Source organism: Myodes glareolus, chromosome 24 (assembly GCF_982192425.1).
Source record: "Myodes glareolus chromosome 24, mMyoGla1.1, whole genome shotgun sequence".
NCBI classification, from domain to species: domain Eukaryota; kingdom Metazoa; phylum Chordata; class Mammalia; order Rodentia; family Cricetidae; genus Myodes; species Myodes glareolus.
The window spans coordinates 11,258,101-11,276,509 of record NC_142049.1 but is presented as its reverse complement, the minus strand read 5'-3'; positions in this window follow the sequence as shown (position 1 = coordinate 11,276,509).

Here is an 18,409-nt window from a genome sequence, read left to right as displayed (position 1 = left end):
CTTTGTAATCACACTGACCCAGCCTTAACCATCTTATTTAAAATTCCACTGTAATCAATTCAGTACCATCTCTAACTAACTTCTGGATCTTAGACAACACATCTTTGACTTTATGTATACACACACACACACACACACACACACACACACACACACACAGCTGATCATAGCTGAATTAACTTCTCCCTTTGCTAGAGAAAATTTCATACTTAGCATTTTGCATCACACTGACATTATGTTGTACGGCTGAGGCTGATTCTGGTACCTAGGATTTTGCAGTATTTAAATAGTACCGTATCTTAATTGCATCCACTTCTTTCTGACTCATAAAAGTTTTACCACCTTCGAAGGCCCACAAATCTACACAAAACTGGGTACTAGCTTTAAACCCCTATTTGCTTTCTCATCATCTTCACCATGATTTATTTGTACTGATAAAATGGGTTCACTTTTATGTCTGATTTTCATCATCCTAGCCAAGCTTGAAAGGAATTGCTTTGTTCAAAATAATAAAACACCCAGTGATGATATAGTAATGCATCCCTTTTCTATTGGTTTGATATTAGCATTGTATTAAAAAGATCTACAGTAGCATGACAAAAGGATATAAGAAATACAACAACCTAAAAAGTTGCTTGTAACTGTAGACTTAGGACAAAAGTAAAGACCATTGGCTGAGATTAAAAAGCATTCTCTTTAGACCAGTACATCACAAACTTAGTCTGTTCAAAATAGATTTCCTTAAGTAGACAGTGAATTTCCTAGTCAAATGCACTTAGAAAATGTTGCATATAGTGTGAGTTATAACATATTAGCCACTTACAATTGTTGATAAATTTTGCTGAATTGACTGTTAATGAGCTAACTGCAGAGAGACATTTGATTGTGGGGGCTGTTACGCTAAATCAACATAAAGGTATCTTGACTTCAAAATTTGAGTCTAAGAATGTGTTACTTTGGAAAAGAGGTTCTGTTTTTGTTTCCACAGAGGATGGGAACCTGGGGATTCCTTTTAGGCTAATGTGGTTAGATGGAACAAGACACTCCTCAAAAGGTCTCCATCTCTATGAACCCTAAAAATACCTCATCCAACAAACAGCAGTAATCAGTTTGAAGAAAGCTATGCACAAATTTCCAAAATAGTTGTTTATAAATGTTTGCTTTTCTTTAAAAGGGTTGGGTATAAAGCCGGGTGTGGCAGCGCACACCTTTAATTCCAGCACTTGGGAGGCAGAGGCAGGTGGATGTCTATGAATCTGAGGCCAGCCTGGTCTACAAGAGCTAGTTCCAGGACAGGATCCAAAGTTAAACAGGGAAACCCTGTCTCAATAAAACAAATACTACTACTACTACTAATAATAAAAATAAAAAAATAAAAAGGTGTTGGGTATAAATGGTTAAGTGGTAACAATCAATCTCTTTCTAAAAAATGGGGGAGGGGATATGATACAGAGACTAATACTATGCATTGGTATGGATCTTGGTCTATTGATACAAATTCAAGTTTTGTTACACTGTGTATATGTATTTCCTCTCTTGTTTAAGATATTTTGTTTATCCAGCTCATTTAAGAATGTAATGTATTATTAAAAATTATAGATTAATAGATAGCCATTTATAATGGTCAAACTTGTAGTCATATTAGTTAGGATTTCTAGATGTACAGAAATATATTTTAGATGGACAGGTGTTCTTCAAATCTTTCAAAGACCTACAAAATATGGCATTTAAAATATTTTAGGAACTTAGACATTTCTTGACAGTGAGACATGTCTGCTCTGGCAACATCAATTACTTCAGAGAGATTGATGGGCATTGAAGAAACACGTTATGGAATTTGCCTTCAATGTGACAAGACTAGCCATTTGGGCAACCAACTGCTCTTGCCTGGACTGCTTGATGATATGCCTTACAAACTGGACATACAGGACCCATAGAAATGACTGCTGAATTTGCCAAAAGAAGGTTAGCTGATCCTTCAGTGTTCTTGCTTCTAAGAAGAAACTGCCAGGCATTCTGCAGGACACAGAAGAAAGCGACTGGCAAACTGCCAATATAGGTGAAACAGTCTTTCAAATTTCCTGCTTCACTGAAAAGTCTGTCAGATACTATGGGCCTGTGGGCTGAAGATGGATGCCCCAACATGACAGAAGAACTTTGGTTGACTGTGTAGACAGCAAGATGTCTCTGTCAATTCTAGAGTTTTTGAAGTTGTTTACAATTCACTTCCTGTTTACTTAGGTAGTATATTCTTCTGCAGTCTTTGATGGAGTTGAAGACAGATAATTATAGTTTTCCTTAGCTATTATAAAAGATAAATTAGATATGAAACTTTCCAAATACAAATAGACTAAAAATGTAAGTATAATTCCTGCTTGATATCTATTTTGGTATATGTAATTTTACTATGTTAAAGTTAAAACCTTCCTTTTTATTTAGACAGAAAAGGGGAGATATTGTGAGATTCCCCTCTGCATTCTGTGAATATTTTCTATTACCGTTGCTTAATAAAGGATCTGCTTTGGCTTATGGCAGAGCAGAATACAGCAAAGTGGGAAATCCAGGCAGAGAGAGAGGAGGAAAGAAGGCAGAGTCAGGGAGATGCTATGTAACTGCCAAAGGAGAAAGATGCTGGAACTTTATCAGTAGATCGCAGCCTTGTGGGGATACACAGATTAATAGAAATAGGTTAATTTAATACCTAAGAGTTAGCTAGGAATACACCTAAGTTATTGGCCAAGCAATGTTTCAATTAAAAAAAAGAAATTCCTTTTATATAAATATCTATGTAGACATTTCCTAGACAGGTAATATTTTAGGGAATTCTAAGAAATTTTAATTAAGCTATTGTAAAGCCATTTTGGATGCATTTCTGCTGTTATTAGCAAACCTTTGAGCATATTGTCACAGCGTACTGTACCTACTGGAGATAAACATTGAGAATGTGAGTAAAAGTACAAACAGAAGTTGGAGAAGAAAACTGAAAATCAGGCATCTATGTTCAACTTCCAACAACTCACAAGCCCACATCATAGAACCAAGTCTCAGGAGATCCATAGCTTCCAGCATGAAGTTGTTGACAGAGCAGCAAACCGCTGACCCAGCAAGTCCCTAACCTCTCAGATCTGATGCCCTTCTCACAAGCAAAGCATGTGACTCACACCTGGCTTTCCGCCCCCACTTGATCCAATTTGAATTCAAGTTTCAGCTTGCACATCTGACTGGTGAAACATAAACATATCCAGAACGTTCTTTCTAAGTGAATCTGCAAAATGTGTCATTTCAGCTTTACGGTCTTTGGGATCTGACACAACATTGATGTTTGCTCCTGATGTAAATTGCATGGAAGATGATGAGGTTCCCTAATGAAATGATCGGATGAATAGAATACAATGAGTTTTGAAGTTTCCGGGTAGTGCATGCCCAATATCTGCAATAAAATGAAGCATAATCGTAAGCTGGTTTTAAATTATTTCTTTTAGTTTTTGAGAGTATAATACAATTACATCATTTATCTCTTCTCTTTCCTCCTCCAGAGGAAACCTCATGTACCCTTCTTTGCTTGTTTTTTTTTTAAATTTATGTCCTCTGTTTTCACTAAATATTTTATATGTAAAAATATGTATTCCTGAGTACTTAAGTAGATATTGCTCATTTATGTTTTCATGGCTGATGCTTTGCTATTTATTTGATGGTGTACTATTAATCAATGAATGCATGAGAAAGTGGGATCTCTTTGCAGTTATACTGTTTATCTGAGAACCAAACAGAGATTCAAAAAGGAGCTATGATTTCTTCTGGTCTTCATGGTGGAATCCTACTGTCTCTGATCTTAAATTTATGTACCTTTTATTTTTCTATGGTATTGATATTGTTGTTAACTAGGCTAGACGCAATATTCCTTTCTGTTCATCATAGGTGTACAGGGTAAAAGCAACATTCAATCTAAAGAAATAAAATTAAGTTATATCTTCAGACATGAATCATCTGTTAAAATACACAGAATGCTATTCTAGCCATTGTATGGAACATAGAGGACATTACAAAGTCTTACCCTGCAAAGTCTCAACAAAATAAAGTCACAGTAGGGGATTTTATCTATACATTTTATCACAAATTGTGATAAAATATTTTATTTATAACTCTGTAATATTTTAATGTGCATGCCACCAAACTCTCTGCCCTATAATTTATATTTGCACTAACTGATGTCCTTTCTCACTTCAACATTTTACAAGCTTTATAGTCTTGTGAATCATGTCAATCATGCATCAATTAATATTTTATTCTTCCTTATTTTCTGTAGTCATTGTCAAATAATATTTTTTTTAATTTGTTAAATTCATCTGTGTTCCATCTATCAATATAGAGAGAACTCCTGCAGAGTCAAATCCCAATGACTTAAGGAGATTTCTGTTGGTGTTTGTAAAAGTGTGAAATAACAACATGTCATGGGCTGTGTGATCGACACAATAATGTTTCTTTCCTCATAATGATGAAGCTGAAAAGCACAAGGTCAAGGTTCTAGTCGCTAGGTTTTATTCCATGTTTTCTACTCTTGTCTTTCACACAGTTATCCATTTCACTGTGGCCTCATACATCACGTGTACGCATGCTCAGAAGAACTGGAGAGGAAAAACAAAGGGAGTGGGTAGAAAGAGTCAGGCACGGAGGGAGATACCTCTATCATTAGACCAGAACATGGAATCTTTCTCTGCAGATCTGGGTGCTAATCTCAATGCCAAGGCCCCACTCTCAAAATCTAAATTGACTGTCATTACTTCTTAAAGGCCCAATTATCAAGTGGCATCGTGTTAGAGTCTAGGAATTCACAATATAAATTTTGGACTCAATTTAGTTCACAGCATGAACAAAATAAACAAATTGTATTTTATAAACCAGGGTTCTGTCCGTAGACTAGTCAAAAGGATGGCAGCAGGTCATTTCTATTGGGCGCAAGAGTGTTTCCATAGCTATTGCCCAATGTTATCTCTAAGCTCTCTCAGATTTCTAATACACATATTTATTGATATTCATATTTGTTTTAGTCTACTTTACTTATAATATCCTTACAATAGTATGTATATCTCTTGTAATCATTCTAACTTTTTGGTCCATTCTTAAAACAAATTCTAATCCTGAAGACAGATGCTGAGAATCTCAGAGTTATACTAATGAACTAACAGAAGGGATAAAATGGATCAAAACCACCAATCAGAGAACATAGAATGGTCACATAGAGAAGCAAAATTTAATATATATAATTCCCGCTCATTTGCTTTTTTCAGGCAGGGTTTCTCTGTGTAGCTCTGACTGTCCTGGAACTTTCTTTGTAGACCAGGCTGGCCTTGAACTCAGAGATTCTCTTTTCTCTGTCTTCCAAGTTCTGAGATTAAGCGCATGTGCCACCACTGCCCAGAAAGAAGCTCACTTTTGATTTAAAGACATATGTAAATTGAAGGTGATAGAACGGATTGTGGTATACCAAGGAAGCAGTGATTCAATAAAGACAGAGATGGTGTTATGGTTTGCACGTGAGATGACCCTGGGAGATCATGTGTTTGGACATATGGCTCTTATTGTATGACGACTTATGAGACCTTTAGGAGACAAAGCCCTGAAGATGGGACTGGGTCACTGAAGCTAGCTCGACAATTCTAGCCCTGCTCTACTTTGTCTACTTTTTGCTTCTGGATCTCAGAAGTATTTTAATCACCTACCAGATATCACGATATCCACCCCCAGACACAGTGATAGACTATATCCTTCAGACTATAACCCAACATAAAAACCCCTCTTAGGTTGTTTCTTAACAGGCATTTAGTCACAGCAATAATAAAACTGATTAATATAGTTGGCTACACTTAATCAAAAGCAGTTGTAAGACATGAAAGATGTAATTAAAAGAAAAGGCGTATTTAACACGAAGCTGAGGAAGTGTAAATTTAAGTGTGCCATCATGGCACCTACAGACGCAAAGCAAATTTCTCAGCTCTAAAGGAAGAAGTAGTGATAGCAAAATTATGTAAGACTTCAATACCTACTTTTGACGGCAGATTAAGCATCCAGACAGAAAAATCAATGAAGAAACAGTAAATTTGAACTACACTGCAGTAAAGACCACAATAACAGACCAATTAGAACAGTCCACCTAACTACAGCTCAAGCACAGTCAGGCGTGCTCAGCGAACATTTTGCCAGGCCTTGTCACATATCGGATAATAAAGCAAGTTTTTAAAAATTGACATACAGAAGCTAAAACAATGGTTAAGATGTTAGAAGCTCTTGCTGCTTTTCTTAAGGACAAAATTCTTAGTTTCTAAGTTGAGCAGTTTGCAGCTACCTGGGAACACGCTCCAGTGTGTCTGGACCTATCCTGACATCATCAGGGACCTGTATGCTGGTTCATATACACATATGCATACACACACACACACACACACACACACACACACATAAATAAAAATAAATCTTTTTCAAAATTAAGGTTGGAAGCATATCAGATAGCTTTTGCAATCACCATATAGCAAAAACAGAGAACAGGGAAGAAAATTTTAAAAAAAAGGAAATTTGCAGATGTTGAGAAATTAAGTAATAGAATCTTAAGCAACCACTTGTTCAAAGATGATATATCAAAAAGGAAATAGAAAATATGTTGAACCTGGGTATGGTGGTACACTTGTAATCCCAGAATTTGGGAGACAGAGGCAGGATTATTGGGAGTTCAAGGTAATGTTCTGCTATATAGTGAATTTGAGGCCAGCCTGGACTATGTGCAGCCCTGTATCATAATCAGACACACACACACACACACATGCACGCACACACGCACACATGCACACACACACACGAGAGAGAAAGGCATGCACATATATGTATATATATATGTCTGTGTATATGTACTTATACACATTTCTATACCTATACATGCATATATGTGTGCATATAATTTCAGACACATACACACATATATGTATATAATGCTGAGATAGTTTAAGAAGGTACAAATCACTAAACCAGATGTGCTGCGGTGAATGCAGCATAACACAGGGCATCTAAGAGAATAAATACTATAGGAGAAGAGCTTGTATGCAAACAGCAGCTTTACATTACAGAAACTAGAAAAACTAGAACCAGACTCACATGATCTGGGGAGTTTGTGTTGCTTTCAGTGCGTGATAAACTCCAACTCTTCTTGTGAGATTTCAGTTCCTCATCTTAAGGCACAACTTAGCAATACTGGTGATTTCCTCTTTACATTTATTTTGCCCTTTGCTTTCTGCAGACCTTCCATGTCGTGTAGGCATTTTCTCCTTAAGCTCTGGCCTGTGCTTGTTACCAGGAATCAGGCTTAGGAGAGAATCGGATTTGTCTTTGTTCTCCTGTCTCTGGTTTTATCTTTGGAGCACTTGATAGGCAAGCATACGTAGAAAATTGCTGCACAGAGATTAGAACGTCCCTGTAATCGGGACCCCAAGGAATAGTAAACCGTCACGTTGATATGTACCTAGTCATTGAGAATTTACTACAAGACCAGGTGTATTTTTCTTTATGCTTTCATGATAATTGTCTCACCTTCCTAGGTGGTAACCACTGCAGCGAAGACCCTGTATCCCATGTCTGCATACAACCCTTCAGTCTTTCAAATTCAGCTGCCTTTTTCATTTATGATCTCAGATAGCTTGAAATAAAAACTTTAATTTGTTAAATCATTCTCCTTTTTAATTTCCGTTCTAGGTGAAATAAATACCACTTCCAGTTTCCTGTGTATCTTTTTGTTTGAGTACTCCCCTTTTACCCCCTCCCTGTTTTGAGGTAGGTCATGCTGTATATCTGAGGCCGTGTATCTGAAGCTTATTGGAAATCCCTGGGTGACCTTGAGATCTTGAGATCTTGACAAAATTGTCTTAACCCCTTGTGTTTTGAGATCATAAGTACATTGTCCCCATTTGGTTCATGCTTTTTGTATAATTATAAAAAATGTACTGTACTCCATTTACTTATTTTCTGGATGTGTGTTTAAGCCCAAAGCATGTGCATTGTAGATGGCACACAGAAATTTTATCAAAGGGACCTTTAAATGTGGCTCTTGTGTCTTATTGATCCAGCAGTCTTTAGAAAGTTCATTCTACTACAGAAAGATGTTCTAACTTGACCTGAGCTCTCTTGTTTTACTGAGAGCCAGTCATTTTTCTAGTGAGCACTTCTTTCATTTTATGGAAAATTATATAAGTAAGGTAAGTGTGGTTACTTTTATTTTTAAAAACAAATTGTCGACAAAGGTTAGCTAACTCATGTCTAGTCTGAAGTGTGGGAGGGCATTGATGAAAATTTACTTAATGAATAGAAACCTTTTACAAGAGTGTTTTAGTGGCTTCTGTGGATTGGAAATTTTCCCTCTGAGCTCCACTTTTTTTTTCTATTCTCAAGTCATATTATAATTTTGACAGAATAATTATAGTTTTTCAAAGTTTTAGCATTACACTGGGGTTATTCAATACACTATCATGCTCCTTTCTGTATAAATCCTTAAACTTTAGGATTAACATTAAGTTTTGATTGGGTTTCTGGAATCTATTGGCTAAATTCTAGTGACAATTTGCTAACATGTGGAAATGCTTTACTTCATCTCTTTTTCTTGTATGATCTATTGCTTCACAAATAAATTGTATTCATGCATGAAGTTTTCTAATTCCCTCGAACGGAAATGGTTTCTCTTTCTTTGGCCTCATGATAACTTTTCAGCTCTTTAGTTCATTTCCCAAGTCGCCCCCTTTCTCTGTTAGTTCTGTTTCTCATCACTGTGCCTTTAGTCTACCTCTCAAGTCTCCACATTTCTCTGTTAGCTGTTTTCTCATCACTGTGGTCAATCTCCTGGCAGAAGCCAGTTAAGGAAGAGAGGGTTGATTCTGGGCTCTCAGTTTGGGAAGAGGCTGTCCATCTAGATGCAGACGATGTGCTGAGGAGTGTGATGTAGTTTGTTTGGGTTCACAGTCAGTAAGAAGAGAGAGAGAGAGAGAGAGAGAGAGAGAGAGAGAGAGAGAGAGAGAGGTGACATATAGGGTTCTGCTTGTTGTCTCCCTTTACCCTCATTCTGGGGTCTCCAGCTATGACATGGTACTGCCAACATACAGAGTGAGAATTCCTTCTTCAGTTAAACCTCTCTGGGAAAACTCAAATCAACACATGTAGAAGGGTGTGTTTGTTGAGTGATTCTAAATCCAGGCAAATTTATGGTAAAAAATTAACCGCCATCCGGTAACAGCAAGGGAAAGATGCCCTCTCCCCTTGCCCCACCACTTGTGGTGGGTGAGGGAGCCGACCTTCTCCCTTAACAGCTGCCTGCAGTGAGCCCTGCACCTTGCCTGGGCAGCATGGCACAGCTGACCCCGATGGTGTGAGAGAGCCAATCCAGATAGTGTGAAAGTTGGAGAACTGGCTCTGCAGCTTCCTCATTGCTTGTGTGTGTGTGTGTGGGGGGGGGGGGGTTAGACAGGGCAAGGCTGGAGAGCTCACCCTGGGGATAAGAACAGGGGAGAACTAGCAGGCTGACTTACTCTGCAATCACTCAGGCCCAGAATTAGGGTTACAAGTTGGCCCATCCAAACACCCAGCCCATCTATGATCTGCCAGAGGATATGAAGGGGCTGCTCCTACAGACTCAAAGCTGCAGGAGCAGTATGACACAGGCAACAGCAGGACAGCCTAGAGAAGTCCCAGTGAGGCACCAGCAACAATAGTGTAGCAATGGCCGGAGGTCTCCAACCAGACCAATGGCTCTTTGCAATGAACACATATAAGTAAAGACATATGGATAAATATAGAAATGTATAAATATAAAGATATTTATAGCCATACTAGACAATAATCTTGAAACCTAACCATCACTTTACCTTTGCAGCATCCCATAAAGAGAACATTGCTCCCATGACATCTAGAAGCAATTCTAGAGGATGATGCCCCCCTCTCAAAAAAGTTTGTCCTCGGAGTTGGAAAAACCATTTAGCGGTTGTTAATTATTACTTTTATCAGGTAGAGGGTTGGGGTGGAAACTATATAGATTCAAAAAAAAAAGAATAATAATAAGGTAATAGAGGGAATACTTGGGAACTATTATTCATGGATAATTTACATTGGTGTAGCTTTTGTATATTGATAAAAGTTCAAATTATATTTGTTATTTCTGTTTACAATATTTGTATATCTATGCAAAATTATTCTGTCAGATTTTATATATGCATGTTTCTACCTCTGTTTAGAACATTTTGTATATTGACACAACTTTTAGGATTATTTTCATATTGCATTATATATTAATCTTAGCTCTGATCAAGATACCTATGCATTGTTTACATTTTGAGGTCATTGTCCTCATTTGCTGCACATTTGTTTACAGATTATTTGATATTCTGACATGAAGTCTTAGCCTTTAAGTTATACATGTATTAAATATTATAAGTCAATAGTTGTTCACTTTTGTTATACATATAGCCAGATTGATTAGGCTCTTAGATACATAGAGATTGTATTCTGCCTAGATAGACAATCTCCAACCACTTAAAGGATCTGTAGAACATGGCATTTAAATAACTTAGGGTTCTGTTGACACGGGACATGATTGCTCCTGACAGCACCAATCTGCTCCCAACAGATGTTGAGCACCAAAGACACTCCGCTTGGAGTTTGTTTTCTTCTTGGCATAATTGGCCTTTAGACAAGGAACTGCCCATGCCTTGACCACTGACAAAGTCTGGATAAGCAGGACCCAAGGAAAAGGACTGCCAAAACTTGCCAAGACAGTGTAAGACGGTTCTGAAAAATTTCCTGCCTCTAGAAATGGTCTGTCAGTTATGCTACGTTTTAGCCAAAGTTGGTTGCTTCAACATTGCAAATAAGACTTTGGGTGATTACTCAGGTAGCCAGTTCTCTCTGTCAAATGCTGCTCGCTTTGGAACCTGCTTGATTGCACTTCCTGTCTGCTCAAGTAATATTATTTCCCTTCTCGGGCCTTTGATGGTGTTAAAGATTAGACGATAGTCATAGTTACCTTTCTCTCATGATTTAGCCAAGCCTATTTCCAATGAAAGATTTAGAGTCCTTAAAATAGAATGTTTATTAGAACATTTGTCATGTGTTTCTTGCTTAATATTGCTTATGTTGTTTGTAATTTTATACTTGTTATCTATTTCTATTGTATATAGTTTTCTATTGGATTTGGATGGCTCCTGTTTAGACAAAAGGGGGAGATGAGAGGGAAATGTTGTTAGGCAATTATCTTTAAGAGGCGGATCTAAGGATGAGGTGTGGCTTTCTGAGACCCAGAGAGAAAAATGTGTGCACAGACTAGGTGCTCTCTCTGTGTGGTTCTGCTGTGACCGAGCAGAGCCTGAACTTTCTGTTCCTATGGCGTGAGTTTCCCTTATAATAAATAAAAGTATAATCGTTTATATTTTAAAGCCAATCTGGTTATTTCACGAATTGAGCTAATTTCTACCAAAAGTATTTACTGTTTGACTCACAATGTCATGTTTCCATGACAAAAAAATTAAAAATAACCTACTGGATCCAATTACAATGTTGTCAATATGCACATGAGTACAGGGTCATGGACTTAGAGATGTGCCACCTACCAGTGACCAACCCCCAAAGAAAAGTAATTCCTTTTTTCCACCAGCTATACATTTCCTGTATCTCTTAAGCTACACGTGGGGCTTTGTTGTGGAATAATCTTTTTGTACACTGTGAAGATGTGTGTTTGCCAAGGCACCTTCTGATTGATTTACTGAAGAGCTGTATGGTCAATAGCTAGGCAGGAAGAAGTTAGGTAGGACCTCTGAGCAGAGATAAAGAGGAGATGAATCTAGGCTAGAGAGAGATGCCAGAGGAGAGGAAGAAGAAACAGGAGGTGTAAGATGGAAGAGAGGTAAAATGCCACGAGACAAAACATAAATTAATATAAGTGGGTTAGTTTAAATTATCAGAGCTAGAGGGACAAGCCTACACTGTAGGTTGAATTTCCATAATTAATAATGTCTCCATAGCATTTTTTTGTGAACTTGTGGCCCAAAGAAAAATTATTCTACAAGTCTTGGGAATCTTCTATCCCATCACACTTTCTAAATCACCTTTGCATAGACTGGTCACTTATCATTTGCCAAGAACTATACATCAGTAGACACCATATTGTGACTTAGAAGTCATCTCTTTGGACAAAATTAAAAATCTACCATCTTAATTATAGAGTATGCATTTTATAGTCAAAAAGTTTAAACATGAATTCAGAAGGCAGACAGAGCTCTGTGAGTTTGAAGACATCCCCCTCTGCACTGAATTCCATGCTAGCCAGAGCTCCACAGTGAGATCCTGTCTCAAAACAACTAACATTTATGAAACATTTAAACCTCAAAGATCTAAGATTACATGATGCTTAACTGTATGTCACAAGTGGCTGGGAAGATGCCTTGACTTTTTGCTTATTAAGGAAGCAATTATAAATGCTTATTTTAATTGCTCAAGGTCACAGGCTTGACAATTGGTGAAGGCAGCTTTAAAATCTAAGCTCTTTAGCTTCAATCGCATACTGTCTCATACCGGGCTACCTTCTCCCAAAGAAAAACAAAAACAAAACAATTAATGCTGATTAAACAAGGCATGGAAAGAGTAAATGAGGACAAGCCTCAGAACCTGGCGACTCACCCAGCTGAAGCTGAGAGACCGTGGGATGATCTCGAATGGCTGCCGGCTGATCCTGAGTTCTAGCTGCTGCCAGAAGGGACTTCACGTAGAACAGTAACACACAAGTGCATCTAGACCGCGCTTGCTGACGCTTTGCAAATGATTCATGGAAACAAGCTTTTTAATTCTGCTATCTCCAGGAAGCCTTTCCTAAAATTTTCATCTGGTCAATATGTCCTTTCTCTGGATCTCACGGGACTCTCTCTATTTTAGTTAACTAACTGATTGTTAATTTCTGTGTGTGTATATGTACGCATCTGAGAGAGTATGTGCATGTGTACACGCAGGGATGTATGTGTACATGTACATGGAAAGCAGAAGATGGTGCTGGGGGTCGTCCACCACTTTCTGTCCATGCTTTTGAAAATGACTCTATGGAATTCACTGTCTGACAACTTTATCCTTTACAGAGTGCTCTAAATCCCCATCCTACCCACTCTCCTCTCCTTCCTCTCCCTATTAGGTCCTCACTACTCCCTACAAAGATATTCTTTCTGAGGCAGAGTCTGTCCTTGGACCTTGGTCTGGGATAGGCTGGAACCCAGCAAGTCCCAGTCATAGTCTTGTCTACCTCATGCGGAGCTGGCGTTACAAGTACATTTTTAGAACAGTTGACTTGGGGGTGTGACCTGCTCTAGTTCTCATGTTCTCATGATTGTGAAGCAAGCGTTTATCAGTACTGAACTCTCTCCAGTGAACACACACACACACACACACACACACACGCACGCACGCACGCACGCACACATGCGCACGCACACAGAGTTTGTATTGGCTTTGATACTTCCATATTTGATATTTTCCAGATAAAATGTATTCTCTTTCCGTAGTCCCTTGATTATAGCAAAGGCCAAAAGTACAAAAGTCTCAAATTTTTGGTTAGCCTTCTCTGTGTGGCTTAGGGTAGCAACTGTACACACAATGCTTCCACACAGTTCACAAGCAGAAAAGCCTTTTAATGGATTGCAGCCAGAAAGTCAAATGCAGAAAACGTATTGAGTCTCATTAGGGAAAGCTATGCCCCCTTTCCAACACACACACACACACACACACACACACACACACACACACACACACACACACATTAAGCAATGGCAGTTCTTACACAAGACTGATTGAAAACACTTGCTCACAGAACTTGCCATTAGGAAAACTTCAGAAAAGAAAGCTAAGTTAATCATTAGCCTTAGTTTTGAGTCTTAGACTTTTTGGCCTAAAAACATAGTTTTATCATTTTCCCTCTTCCCTTTCCTCCCTCCAAGCCTCCCCTTGTAACGCCTGCTCTCTGTCAAACTCGTTGGCTCTTTTTTTGCTGTCACGCACATGTTCGCATTATCAGTACTTGGATGCCCTCCAGAATATTCTAGGATGGAGGCAGACAGGTCTGAAGACCAGCCAATCGTGTGGCCCTTGGATATTACTAAGTTTATGACTTCATTTTCCTTATCTGTGCTTTCTATGCTTTCCTCCCCTGGCATTAGTGCCTGCATTTTTTTCTAGTATCTTTTTTTTTTCTTTTCGAGACTGGGTTTCTCTGTAGATTTGGAGCCTGTCCTGGACTTGTAGCTCTTGTAGACTCAGCTGGTCTTGAGCTCACAAAGATCCTCCTGTCTCTGCCTCCCACGTGCTGGGATTAAAGGCGTGTGCCACCACCACCAGGTTTTTTTCTAGTTTCTTACGTGTCACTTCACTTCCTTTCTCTTGTCATCCCCTTCATTCTCTCTTTCATTTTCTCCCTTTCCTCCCGAAATAATGCAGCCCAACAATATCAGGTGAGGCCCATGGCCTGAGTCTATGCTGGTAGGGGTGGACAGTAGCAGAATTATGGGAAAAACGGGCAAAGTATTAGCTAGTCTTGAAGCTAAATGAAAGAGACACACACAAGCTGGAGACACTGTGGCGCAAGGACTGGAGCCTGGATGAAGGGCTTTCACTAGGAAGTGGAGGGCAGCTCCTTACTTTTGCTCTCACTGGCTCCTTTCAGCTCCTCCTGTGCTCAGACCTATCTCAACTTTTCTCATCATGTTTCAACTTTAGAGCCTCCTGAAATTCTCCTCCCCCAATTTTATGTTTGGCTAACTCCTAATTATTCTTAGAGAGCTATTATTCTTAGATATCCAGGCACAATTTTCTCAAATAGCCACACCCTACACCTCCAAACTAAATTAGGCTTTACCATATTCTCTTTTGTGGTTTGTTCTTTCTGACTATACGCAACAGCTTGTGTTTTCCTGTATAATTAAACAGGCTTTTAGGTAACCAGTTATTTTTCACCCTTCTTCTCTATTAAACTGGAACTGGTATAAGAAGAGAGTTCCATTGCTTTTGTATCTCACAGAGAGGCACCTATCTGAAGCACTTAATGTATGAGTAGCTTCAAGGGTTGGATAGAACTGTGGATGGAGAGGTAGAGGAAATGACGATCTGAAAGCACATACGAGAGGGAAGCTTTCAAATTTTGTCTTAGTGAAAACGGAGTGACAGTGTCACAGATTTACTGAGCACATCCTTTGTCAAACACAGGCTCTCACACTAGGCTCCATGCGGCAGCATGTGAAGGAGGAATCACTTGAGTGAAAGTCCCATGGCTAACTGGGGCTGCACAAGAAATATCAGGAGAAATAGGAGAAGAAAGAGGGGGAGGGTTTGAGGTGAATGGAGGGAGAGACTTGTAAAAGGATGTGTACTGTGCCTCATACACAGTATGTGTGTAATGTGTCATCATTGTGGCTGGAAGGTGACAGCTCACACCTGTAAAAGTGAGCTCACTCTGTGGATTATATTCTGTGCTATGTGCATTATTCCTGACTGCCAGGATCTAGGCTATATATAGCAGTGGAAGAGACTTTGCCCATTTTGTTCCCTAAGAGTCCCTAGAGTAGATGGCAAATGTTCAGGCTGCAAAAGACTATGCCTCTACCTAGCTAAGTGTAATTAGAAGTAACCCACTTTCCGTGCTCATTTAACGCTCTACACAGAGCACTGTGGAAGAGAGAGAAGTATTTTCCACTTAGGTCATAGCATGAACTCTTTTTTTTTCCTTTTTTTATGAAAAGCTAACGTTTACCTTCAGGATTTCAAAAATGAGGACATGAAATATTTTTAGTTATCTCTATTTCTTTTTTTTTTAATTTTTAGCTTGAGTCCTTAACTCTTCACAGTTGCTACTTGGCAGCACTCAGTTTCTTGGGAATACAAGAGCACCAACAATCTCAAGGCTGCACATCAACTTCTGGAATAGCAAATTGAAAACAAATGCAGAAAAGAACACAGCACAGGGCACATGTGTTCATTTTCTTTACCATTCCTTTGACCCTGGGTGCTGAGTACCCGAAGGATTTGTTCTTTAGCACTGGATCACAGCTGTCTCATAGGAAGTTGTGTTTAAAGATGTACTTTTAAATTATTGCGTAGATAAATAAATGTTTGAATGAATTTACGATCCCGAGTAGGCACAGAACATCTGGGCCCACAAATGCTCCATAGCCGAAGTTTGCACTGGCAGCAGGGCCCAGGAAGCCTTGTTTTAAAATGGCCCGGCTTTTTTTCTGCTGATATTGCTCAGTTAGGAAATCTCTCTGCGCACGCCCCAGCAAACAGCAAAAAGCTTTGTTAAACTCTGTCTCTGTCCTTTTTAAGCCCCCTCAGGTTTTATAGTGGATTTAGTCCCATGTTGGGTGCCAATCTGTTGTAGCACGGGGAGGGGAGGGCCCTTGTTCCATCCCGCCTGGCTAGCTTAGCCCCCAAAATAACCACACGGAAATTATATTAATTAAAACACTGCCTGGCCCATTATATCTAGCCTCTTACTGACTAACTCTCACATCTTGATTCAGCCCATTTCTAATAAACTGTATGTCACCATGAGGTTGTGGCTTAGTGGGAAAGATTCAGCATGCCTGACTCTGGCGACTCCATGGTGGCTCTCTCTGCCTGCCTTCTTTCTCTCAGCATTCTGTTCTGTCTACCCTGCCCACCTACGGGCTGCCCAATCAAAAGGTCAAGGCCATTTTCTTTATTCAACCAGTGAAAGCAACATATAGAAAGACCTCCTATACCATTTACCAAGTATGAACTTTATTTTACTGTTCTATAATGTATTTTATAAAAGATATTCCAGATGAGTCTTCCCTTTATTCCTTTGTAAATATTCCTCTTTTGGGACTTCATTAGGTGTCTCAGGTGTTTCCTGTGTGTGGTAGAGTCTTCCAAGCACTACTAAATTTTTCTTTACCATCCTGGTAAAGAAATATTTCTATATTTCTATATATATATAGATATATTTCTATCCCCCCTCCTCTGTTAATCCATATGACATTTGAGAATAGAATTTCCAACCCATTTTCTTAAAATAAATAGACATTATGTTTTATATAGAATGTGTATATGTGTTTTGCCTGCACATGTGTGTACCTTGTATATTCCTGGTGTCTGCAGAGCCCAGAGAGAGTTTGGGATTGCCTGGAACTATCATTACAGACAGTTGTGAGCTGCCTTATAGTTCATATCATACTAGAAATCAACCCCAAGACTGAAGAGCAGCACCTATTCTTAACTGCTAAGACATCTTTCTAATCCACCCCAAACCCTCTTTTATATGTATAATTATAATTTTAAATCTAATTAACATATAATTACATCATTTTCCCTCTCCCTTTCTTGCCATCAACCCCTCCCATGTTTTTCTGACACTCCCTTTTAAATTCATGGCCTCTTATTCTTTAATTATTATTGTTTTACATATATAAGTGCAAACAAAAATATAAATACAGCTTGATGAATCTGTTTATTGATGCTCATATGTTTACATTTTAGGATTGAACACTTGGGATTGGATAATCATTTAGTGTCCACATCCCTGGCGAAGACTAATTCTCTGTTTCTCGGCATCTTTGATTTCTTCTCACTCTTCATTTGGGGGTGGCACCCTGTTAAATGCACAGTTTTTTTTATTCTTAAACAAGAAGAAGATCATGAGAATTTAGGTAACTTAGAAAATATTGAATCCCCAAGGGGAAATTACTTGAAAGGTGCACAAGAAAAAACAATGATCACATGCGCTCACTCATAAGTAGCTTTTAAACATAAAGCAAAGAAAACCAGCCCACAGATCACAATCCCAGAGAACTTAAACAACAATGAGGACCCTAAGAGAGATATACATAGATCTAATCTACATGAGTAGTAGAAAAAGACAAGATCTCCTAAGTAAATTGGGAGCAAGGGAACCTTCGGAGTGGGCTGAAGGGGAGGGGAGAGGCAGGGAGGGAAGCAGAGAAAAATGTAGAGCTCAATAAAAATCAATTAAAAAAATGGGATAAAAAAGAAAAAAAATAAGTCACTATAGTTAATGAGAATGTGACTCCTGTCAGGTTGAGGGAGGGGCTGAAAGATAAACTGCAAATAAGAACAGAAAAATCCTAAGAGAACATTTTGGCTGAGGCAGTGTCAAAGCTAGGAGTGATGGAAATGGGAAGCTCGCTATATAAAAATGTTTTAGCAGGGTTTGCCACTGGCTTTCCCCTGGTCACGTGGATTCTCTGAGTATCTACATTCTCACCAGTTGAGCAAGTGAATTGGATGAAAAATCACAAATCTTACTGCAAGCATCACATGGTATAGAAGGTTCTGTTTGCTAGTGGAGTCAATTAGCTCTTGTTTTGCAATCATATAT